The sequence below is a fragment of the Myotis davidii genome, unplaced genomic scaffold, assembly GCF_000327345.1.
Source record: "Myotis davidii unplaced genomic scaffold, ASM32734v1 scaffold44, whole genome shotgun sequence".
Classification (NCBI taxonomy): Eukaryota; Metazoa; Chordata; class Mammalia; order Chiroptera; family Vespertilionidae; genus Myotis; species Myotis davidii.
Window position 1 is genome coordinate 13,557,398 of NW_006299705.1, and position 11,377 is coordinate 13,568,774.

Sequence of the window (11,377 nt, forward strand, 5' to 3'; positions counted from 1 at the left end):
TTTTGAGTAACTTTTTTTTTCACTGTGCTCTGTGCTACACAAGAAGAGCTCTTCCTTGGTTCCTCAGTACCTACATAGTGAATGGCACATAAGAAGAGATTAAATAAATGTTTGTTGGGTAAATGAATGAATGAATGAGTGTATTTCTGAACTTGTGAATGTTTTCAATCAAACTATTACCTGATTAACAATGATACATCGAAGAAAAATGAAAATATAATAATTGTACAGAGTAACAATATATTTTTCTAGTTAAAATGACTAAAGGATACCCAAAAGTAAAACATGGCTTCATTATAGTGCTTTGCTTAAAGAATTTATTTTTTATTTGATGACATATAAACCCAAGGTCTGGGCCATTTTCTATCATTAGAAGTCCCATGACTTTTCTTAATGCATCAGATTCAGTATGCCAGCCAAATTATCATAATTATATGTTTCCTTTGTAAAATTCCCAAAGAGTGTGGATTTGGAAGATAATTCTTTTCTTTCCCCTGTTGGACATTATGGCCATTTATTGAAACCACCAGTGTGTAATGCAGCTGGTAGAAAATATCAACTTGGGCCCCAGCCATAGTTATCTTGTTTGGCTCAGTAAACTCCCACAAGTTATTGAGACAATTATTTGATTTAGGAGAGTTTGAACTCAAGAGTAGACTGGCTTGATGGTTAAAATGATTAATAATAAAAAAGGGGAAAACTTGAAATTGCTATACAGCCCCCTAAGATTGCCTTTTCAGACTACTATTTACTCATGCACCAGTGCTAAGAATTTTAAATGTATTTTAACTTTACCCAACCCAAAAGTAGGCACAATTATTGGCTTATATTTTTAGATGAAATAACCAACTGTGGCTGAGTAAGCTTAAGCAACCCAGCTATCACTATAATCCAGACTTTTCCTTTTTGTACTGGGTGCAAAAATACTATGTTTATCCTATCTAATAAAGAGGGGGATATGCAAATTAACCGTCACTCCACGACAAAGTGGTGGCGCCCATAGCGGCTGGGCGGGATGCTGTCGTTGTCACCCGGGCAATGAGGTGGATGGTTTGCCCACTGTATCTGCCTCCCAGGGGCACACCGGCTCCTACATGCGATTCCAACCGCTGAGGAGTGGTCAGACCCCAGGTCCACCATCTCTGTTGAGAACCAGGAGGCCGCTGCCTCAAGGCCCAGGTGAGAGCATGGCTCTGCCTCCTGCTTTTCAGACCCACCAGGACACAGGAGCAGAGCCCGGCCTTCCCGGTCTCTCTGGAAGCAGCCTCCTGAGGCAGGTGAGCAGGCTGGAGGTCATGCCTCGGGCTCGTACCTTCTGGCAGGCGGGGAAGAGGCAGCTCAGCCCCTCCTCCTCTCCCCAGTCCGCTCCCTTTCTAACCATGGGGCTCACTGGGAACGTAACTTTCTTTGTTAAACAAGGGAATTCTGGACAATGATTGTCTGACCTCTGTGAACCCAGTGGGAGAACATGTCTGGGCCGGGGTGCCCCTACCTGCCCAGACCAGCCAGTGACTGTGCACAAGCACACACCTTTCTTCCTGCGGGAGAACATGTCTGGGGAGGGGGTGCCCCCACCTGCCCAGGGCTGGGCAGTGACTGTGCACAAGTGCACACCTTCTTCCCGTGGAAGATGGACGGCTGCTCAGAGAACTCTGTGGAACAGCAGGGATCCGCTGAGCAGTTCCTGGGCATCCAGTGACGAGTCCGCCTGCGAAGAGGTTACTGGAGAAGGGTGTCTCTCTGCCGCAGGCAAGCTGGCCACCCCTCTGACACCCCCAAAGCCGAGGTTTCCCACGGAATCCGCAATGCAGGATGAGGCCTGCATTTCCTCGCCACCGAGCTGAGAAACTAAGAAAAAGGCTTCCAAAGCTGTGACTGCGAGTGCTTCACGCAAACCCACACGACCGTCTCCCCAGCCAGCACCCGGCGCCTGCTATCACCCAGGGGTCTTCCATGTAGCGTCCACCCAAACCTATGACAGCACACCTCCATCGCTGCGAGCTTAGGGGACCAAGCAGAAGAAGGCACCATGACTGCTCTGGGGATGCAACAGAGGGGCGACTCAGGGTGCAGTAACCGGATCTGGTTACTGTGCAGGATCAAGGCTCTGACTCCCCAGGCCATACCTTTCCCGTAAGCTATGCACAGCCCTGACGGGCACTGCACTGCTGGGCAGCACAGAGAAGATGCATGAAACCCCCCAGCCCAGGAGCGAGCCAGTCTCAGGCAGCTGGTCATGAACTGGCCACGGCAGGGGTGGCCCTGCTGACCGTCCCCGCACTCAATTGCCTGCTGAGGTCCTGACCCTATGGTTTAGTTCACTCCTCTTCCTCCCCAGCCCCCTCTAGAGACCGAAACTTGTATATATATATATTATCATCTGAAGAAAGAATGATTCAAAAATTCCCAAATTTGGCAAAATATAGTAAAAAATATAAACCCACAGATCAGAGAAGCTCAGTGAATAGCAAGCACAGTTCATAAAAAAAAGCTACATCAAGACACATAAAAATCACATTGCTTAACACCAATGATGAAAAGAAAAATCTTTTAAGTAGTCAGAAGAAAACAGACACACTATACACAAGAGTAAACACAAGGATTACAAAAGATTTCTCATCGGAAAAAGTGTAAGAGAGAAGATAGTAGAGCAACATCGTTAAAGTACTCACAAAGGGGGAAAAATCCTCTTAATTTATAATTCTAGACTGAGTGAAAATATTTTTTAAAATAATTATATTTATTCATGTATAAAAGATTGAATGTTTTTAATCACCAGCAGATTTGTAGTGTAAGAAATGTTAAAAGAAGTCCTGCAAGAAGAAATAAACTTTTGCCAGATAGAAATAACAATCTATGCCAAGAAATAGAAAACACCAAAGACAGTAAATGCATAGGAAAAAGTATAATAGAAGTTTCTTATTATTTAAATATATTTAAAGATAATTAACTATTTAAACAAATAATAATGTAATGTCAGTTTTATAACATCTGTGAAAGTAAAATACATGACACCAATAGCACAAAGATTGTCTGGGAAGAATGAAATTTTGTTATAGTGAAGTTTCTATACAAGATGTGAAATGGTATAATATCCACTTGAAAATAGACTGTGACAACTTAAAATCCTGTATAATGAAGAGCTAATATGCAAATAGTCATCACATCCTCATGCCATCATGCCATAATGGCTCAGACGTTCAACACTGGGGAAAGAGGAATGGGGACCAGCCAGGCTGTGGCCCAGGAGAGGGACAAGCCATCCACCCTGCGGTCCTGGGTGTCAGCAGCTGCACTTGCACCTGCGGCCCAGGAGAGGGACAAGCCGCATGCCCTGTGGTCCCAGGTGCCTGCGGCTGCAGCCTGGGCAAAGCTGCCTGCCCATGGTCCCCTGTGGCAGCTGCTGGCTTAGGTGAAGCCAGCCCAGGTCCTGGGTGTCTGTGGCTGGCCAGAAGGAGGGAAGCCCGGGTCCCAGGTGCGGGGTGAGGCAGAGGCAGTTAGAGGCAATCAGGCCAGCAGGGGAGCAGTGAGGGGCGATCAGGCTGGTAGGGGAGCAATTAGGGGCAATCAGGCAGGCAGGCAGAGGCAGTTAGGGGCGATCAGGCAGGCAGGCAGGTGAGCGGTTAAGGAGCCAGCGGTCCCAGATTGCGAGAGAGTGCAGGCTGTGCTGAGGGAACCCTCGTGCATGAATATTGTGTCCTGGGCCACTAGCTATAGATAATGTGATAAAGTATTAAGAACAAAATAAAAAATCAACAAGAACCCCTGAAGCCAGAAATAAGCATGATTAACATTTTGGTGAATGTCTTCCTACTGCTTATTTTTTCATGATTATGTATTTTGTAAAATATTATAATATTGTATATAGTATTTTTCTTAATCCTCACCCAAGGATATTTTCCCCATTAATTTTTAGAGAGAGGGGAAGGGAGGGAAGGAGGGAGGGAGAGAAGAGAGCAGAGAGACACACATTGATTGATTGCCCACTGCACATGCCCTGGCCAGGTTTTGGGATCGAACCTGCTACCCAGGTACATGCCCTTGATTGCGAATAGAGCCCTCAGCCCCCAACCCTTCAGTGCCAGGACTTATATAGTATTTTGTAATCTGCTTCTTTAAAAAAAAAGTTTTTTCAATTAATTAATTAATTAATTAATTTTAATGCTCACCTGAGGATATGTTTCCGTTGATTTTTAGAGAGAGAGTGGAAGGGAGGGGAAGAGACAGAGAGAGTCACACATCGACTGGTTGCTGTCCCCTCCCTAGGTGATTCTATGATATTCTAAAGCTTGAAAAGCACTATTTTGAAAGCAGTATATCTGGAACAGTTATTTTGTTTCTGCATTTATTCATGTAAAAAAATTCCTGAACACCCAGTCTGTGAGGGCATGATGCCAGGCATTAAAGGTCTTAAGGAGACAAATAAGACACGGTCCTTTCTTGCAAGAATAGGACCCAAGTTTACTAGAGAAAGTAATATCCTTGAGTAAAAATAACTACAATTTGAAGCAATATGTTTTGCTATAAAATGAAGGCAACTGAAAGCTCTATGAAAGAGCAGGAAAAACTTCTGGTGGGGAATCTATGGGAAGGTGAAGTGAGACTTAAAGGAGTGAAGGACATCTGAGCCTATGTCAGAGTGTGTGTGTGTGTGTGTGTGAGGGCGGTGTGGGGGAGTTGGAGGTGGGTTTGCAATGTGTAGGAGTTGGGGAGATGGTATTGCAGGGAAAAGAAATGACAGAGTTAGGGCAGTAGAGTGTGGTGGGGAGTGGGATTATAGCCAGCATGGTTGGTGCCCAGAAAGATAGAAGGTAAGACTGAAAGACAATTTGGGGTGCATTTGAAAGTAGCTTGGAATATCTTTGTACAGCAGAAAAGAGGGAATTACAGAATATTTCTGATAAGAATAGTGACCCAATCAAAGCAGAGTTTAAACTCGAAGTGTATCTGCCAGATGGATTGTTTGGAAGAGTTAAGGGGCTATAGTCAGTATGAGATCAAAACCAAATTAGAAATGAAGAAGTGGGAAAAGAAAGCAGCAGGGAATTGTAAAGTGTTGAAGAAGAAGAAAAAAAACAACAACCAAAAAACAGACCCCACTTGGTGTTTAGTTAGATATGAAGGGGATGGCTGAGGAATGAAGCAAGATGACATGTTTGGAGCCAGAGAGAACAAGTGTACCCTCAACAAACCAGGAAGCCAGCAGAAATTGCTTGTTGGGGAAGTTTAATTTTAGAAATTCTAAGTCTGAAGTGCTCCAGGGTATCCAAAATTTAGCCCCTGTACAGCATCTTTTATAGCTGGGGGTCTCAGGCAAGTCTATTCCATTACCAGACAGTTCTGCTGTTAACTAGTTGCTCACCTCACTCTCCCCATTGAGTTCCCTACTCTTACCCAAGGTTTCTCCAATTCTCTCATGCATGGGCCACATCAGGTCTTTTCTGTACGTTGTTGAATTCAAGAGGCTGAAGAATTGAAAAACCAATATATTCACCTTGTTAATATTGATTACTTCTCATCCTGAAATGTCAGTGGTTCACTGTGGCAACTCCTAATGGTTCTTTTCACTGGAACTTAGCAACGATGCCTTCCGCACCCATGGTAGAGCTATGGAGGAAGGACAAAGTGAATCACGGAGAAAGGATCCCATCTGACCACCCAACACAATTAAAAGTTATATAAGTGGAACTGGAACTCTGGGAGAGGTCAGGGTTGGGGAGTGAGATGGGTTGATTAATTTGGGAGTTATTTGCATGGATGTTAAGTGGGAAAGCTGTAGATTGTCGTATATATGCTTCAGCAAGTTCTGGATTACAGTTCTCATTTTACTGGTGGCTGGCTCTGTCTTCGAAGATCTTAGTGTACTAGGGCACAGTGAGTCATTCTCTAAATGACAAAAAATTGTTTTCTTCAGTTCTATGCTGCATTTGTCTCTAATCCACTTCCTCTTATCTGTAACCATTTTGCCAGTATTTCTGTCTAAGCATTTTTCCTGTCCCCAGTTAAAGGTCAGAAAAAAGAGAAATAGACTGAAATCACCACCTCATCAACAGTGTTTATGGAGTAACTTATATTCCTTAGTATCATTCTAGGTGTTTCCATCATATTGTATGAGTGAGTGAAATTAGATAAAAAGCTTTACTTTTATAGGACAATTGCTTAAAGTTAGATGTTGAGAGAGGTCATATACTACTCTACATATGGAAGAAATGGTTAGGTTGGGTGCTGCCTGGTAATTGATAATGGAACACAAGATCTTATATGTTGTTGATATAATGTGAATACATTTTATTTTTTCTTAGTCTTTTTAAAAAACATATTTTTTATTGATTTTTTAGAGAGAGAGGAAGGGAGAAGGATAGAGAGATAGAAACAATGATGAGAAAGAAACATCATTGATAGGCTACCCTGCACACACCCTCTATTGGGGATCAAGCCTGTAACCCAGGCATGTGCCCTGACCAGGAATCAAACCAGTGACCTCTTGGTTCCTGGGTCTACCCTCAATCGCTGAGCCACACCCATCAGACTACATTTTCAATTATATTTCTTGCTGACATAATGGGTTAAGGGTTATTTTTCATTTATTTCCACACCCTGTAAGCAGAACCCTTATCATTGAGCTCATGGCTCTTTTTATATATGACTACTCTTTTATCTGCCACATCTTTCATACTGGATTGTATGTTGGCCAATGGAAGAGAAAATTCCATTTTTTTTATTTAAATCTGTTTTTTTCCCGTTATTGTACATATTGTAATTAGTTTTGAATTATGTCCTTTAATTGAGAATGGTAAATAATGTTCTTCCTAGAAACAGCAGATATGCAAATGACATAATCTTGTTATTTGCATTAAACATATAGAGATAATAGTGTCTCAGTTCAATTTGAGGTATTTCACATATTCTTATAAATAAGACATTTTATAATTTAGGGAATAGTGGTAGGTCAAGGCTTAGGGAGTAGGTCCGTGAAAGACTAAAGTAATATAGTTTCTCTTTTTCTGCAGATTTATATGAGTAGACCAGAAGGTGACCTCTTTGGGAGGCTCGTTTGAGGAAAATCTGCTATACAAGTGCCACAGTCTTACCTTCTCCATCAGAGCCCCAGCCCCTGCATGCAAGGTTCTCACCTGCTTCCCCTCTAGCACTGTCCCCTTCAGAAGCTCCTACCCTAATCTAGGCTCCTGCTCTTTTCTGATGGAAGTAGCAGTAACATCTCACCTCGTGTGTGCCGGACATGGGGGCTATACTTGGGGACAGTCCTTTTCTTCTTCATCATCTCTGTTCTAACTGCTCTGTCTGCATATAGCTTTACTACTAGTATAGCAAAAGCTGAACCAGGTGAACTTCAGGCTAGGAAATTTTCCTTTCCAATTTTTTTTTTGAGTTGGGGAAGAGTTGCTCAAATAATTTGCTTGCTTATTGATAATTTTCATCCTGTTTTGTGGGACACACCTAGTTGATTAATCATCTGATTACTACTGGCAGGATAATGGACAAGTAACAACATTTCTAAGCTTATTTTTCCTGTCTAAAAGTGGGCATAACCACACTCTAGGTTTATTCTGAGAATTAAACAAATAAGGTTATGCATAATGCCTAAAACACATATTTGATAAAAGAATCAATTTGGTTCAATTTGCCACTAGCATTGTGATATGCTAAATTCACTGGTGATTCTGAATTTTGAGTTTTGGAAATGGCTGAAATAGTTTTGTATTAACTCACTATAATAGCAACCATGTTTTGTTTGAGGCTCTGTGTTAAGGGCTTGATATTAATCTGTTAGATTCTCACTATAGCACCAGGAGGCAAGTTTATGATCTCTAATTTATGAAGCTTGGATAGATGTAACTTGCCTAGTGGCAGCCTGTTGAAGTCTGTTTGACACCAAGGTCTGCAATCCTAACTATACTGCCTTCCTGTGACCATCTTCTAAATTCTGGTGTCATATTTTGAAAGTACAGTACACAAACCTGAGCACTTTTTCTTTTACGGTGATTTTGAGATTGACTATTGCAGTTGGAGTGGGAAAAGGTGATGGACTTGGAACACTATGATGTATACCATAGATTGGGGTATATGGGGCCAGCTGTTCTTCCTTTCTAGAATGTTGGCTAGGACCTGGGCTCTGGAATCATATTTTCTGGGTTGCATCCCAGCTCTACCTCTTAGTTTTGTGACCTAGTAAGCTCAACTTTCTGAGCCTCAATTTTCTCATCTATAAAATGGGAATATTATTACCCCATTTTTTGAGTTAATATATGTAGATTCCTTAAAATAGCGGTTGATACTTGGTAAACCCTATTAAATATTATTAGTATTTCTATGTCTTTCACTTTCTATCTCTCTTCTGGCTGTTTCTATATGTGCATAGTTGAACTCTTGCTAAAGGATGCATGGATTTACTTAAATTTGTTGTGAGTCCTGTCCCCAGATCATAATCTGCTTTTGAAGATTTTAATAAAGGGGAAAGTTGATTGTTACTCTTAAATTTCTTCCATCTTCAGAAACAATTATTGAACAGTAATTCTTGGGATTAATAATCTTTTAAGTGTTTAATTCTGACTTCAAATTTATGAAATTGAAACCTGCTAAAACATTAATGCTGACAAAAGCCAAATATATTGAGTGACCCAGTTGGCCTTCTTTTTAGTCATAATTTCAGATTAGAAGTAAAAGCAAATTTAAAATATGTTGCTCTATAGAACCTTTGTTATTTTTATGCATGTGTTGTAAGGTAGATGGTTAGACATCTTAGCCTTTTGCCCAGCTCGAGGAAGAGTTAATAAAGTTATGTAAAGTGCATCAAACTTCTCAAGAGAAAAGCGTTATATTAATACCTGCCTCACAGTGATGTTCTTATTTTTAATGATAGAAAGATTGTAAATTACCTTGGTATTCCCAGTCATATCATGATGAAGCATCATTTCGTTTTATTGCAAGGAGCTCTAAGTTACACAGAAAGCAAGTTAAGGGTGAAATAATATTCCAGACTTTATTTTACAATGAGAAGTACATAAAGTAAAGAAAAAACCATTTTGTTCCAGTTGTGAGTTATAGAGCTGATAATTTATATAGTTGCTCTATTACTTTTGGGAGGGAAAGACTTATAATGCACCACTTACTCGGGCATTCATCATTAAAGTACATAATGGCAGAAATAGCGGGGGTGATACTGAGACCTTTAAGGAGACTGGTATTCAAATATTAAAAATTAAATTCCAGTTTTAAAAGAGTCAAACCCTTTTTTATATGATTACTATTGAGTTTGGCATTTTTGAGACATATCTTAAATCGATGCCTGTAATACTTGCCAACATCAGTAGGGAGAATAGTATTGTAAACACATATTCTTGCCGTAGGGTACACTTTAAATGTCTAAACACTAATCAATATAGAGAAATTAAGTATTGACTAAAATAGGTTTATAATAAGTAATTATTGGTTTGCTCTTTTAGAAATTAGACATTTTCACTTTGGGAATAAAGAGTAAATTTACTGTCATGAAATTAAAGTGTTTTTGACCTTTTGTATGACTTTCCTCTCTCTATGAAATGATTAGGTTTAAATATGATTGCACAGCTGTATTATGTTGCAAGCATCAATTTTTAATTATTATAAGGTCAATGTTAGAACAAATGTGATTAGTACAGCACCTCAGTACACTTATTTACTTTCCACTGAAAAGCCACTCTGTGTTTACCAACACCAACCCGAACCTCTCTCTGCTGATACGACTAATTAGATTTATGCCAGATCTTCCCCCCCTTTTCAATGTTCATCCCATGTATGTTATTTTGTTGATTCTTTCAGTTTTTAAAAATACCAATTGCTTTATTTATTTGTTCCTTCATAGAGGGACATTTAATTTCCTATGTCTGTGTGTATGATCCTAGATATTAATGACTTCACAATTCTCCTGCCTTTGTATAAACAGGATGTTTTAGTCTGGGCTGCAGTAACAGAATACCGTAGATGGGATGACTTAAACAACAGACATTTTTCTCTCAGTTCTGGAGGCTGGGAAGTCCAAGATCTAGGTGCCAACAAATTGAATGTCTTGTGAGAGCCCTCTTTCTGGTTCGCATCTTCTGGTTATGTCTTCACATGGCCTTTCCTTGTTGTGAGGAGAGGAGAGAAGAGTGGAGGGGAGAGTAGGGGACTGGAGAGAAGAGGAGGGGAGGGGAGGGGAGAGCGCTGTTCCTTTTTTTCTAAGGGCATTAATTCTATCATGAGGGTACTACCCTCATTACTTTAGCTAAACATAAGTACCTCCCAAAGGCCTCACCTCCAAATATCAGGACTAATTTATATGAAACCTATCAGCAGAGAAATGGAGTTTCCCAAGAGTAAGCTGATTCTAACTGGTTTTGTAAGCTACTTATTCACTATTCTAGCTCCCCTACTGCCTCTCCCTTTACTACCTACATACTAAAATATTTATGAATAATGTTCTATAAACAGGGATAGATAAACTCTTTTTCTTTTTAACAGGACATTGTGAAAGCAAGCACAAGTGAAGTTTTAGAAAGATGATTAATATATGATTTAATAGAATGTAAAAATCAGAAATATTGCTGATAAAGGTTAAAATCATGCTTTATTTCTCTTAGCCATGGAACTTGGTCAAAAGCTCTTGAACCTGCCAGTATTACTACTTTTAGAGATCAGATATCTGATATTTACCATTTATTAATATTTTAGGTTGAGATTAGCATTGGAAAGTAATAAAAAACAAAGTAAGGGGAGAGAAGGTGGTAATGGGGTGTCAGGTGGCTATTTTCGAGTGCTCAGGCAAGGCCTCCAGGAGCCTGTGACATGACTGGAGGCCTGGGTGACGTGAGGAACCAGCCATGTGAATGTTTGGGGGAAGAATATTCTAGGCAGAGGGACGATCTCACTAACTCACCTCCTAAGGCCCACAGTAAAACCTTCCCCTCATCCCCTACCCTCCTCCTCATGTACTCAGATACCTTCTATTTTTTTCAGGCTCAGGGAAGTTATCCTCTTGTCCCAGATAGGTCCACTTTCCATCCACCCCTTAGGCCTCTCTCCAGGTTCTGTGGCTTCTCTAAGCAGAATGTTTTCAAATGGAGGCCTGTTAACTTTACCCTTTGGCCTCCAGGAGGCCAGGGTTCATTTGCTCTCTGGTAGTGGGAAAGGACAATATCTCTCATTCTTTTGGGACTTCAAAGAAGCAAGAAGGAAACACAAATGATTATTGTTAAAGAGTATCATGATAAAATGTTTTGCAGTCTGGTTGACTACAGTGTCTATCAAATCCATAGAACCAATCTTCAAAAAGGCCCTGAGTAGGTTTTCTATGGTCAATATCTTTAGGTTAGATACAGGGGTGGGCAAACTTTTTGAC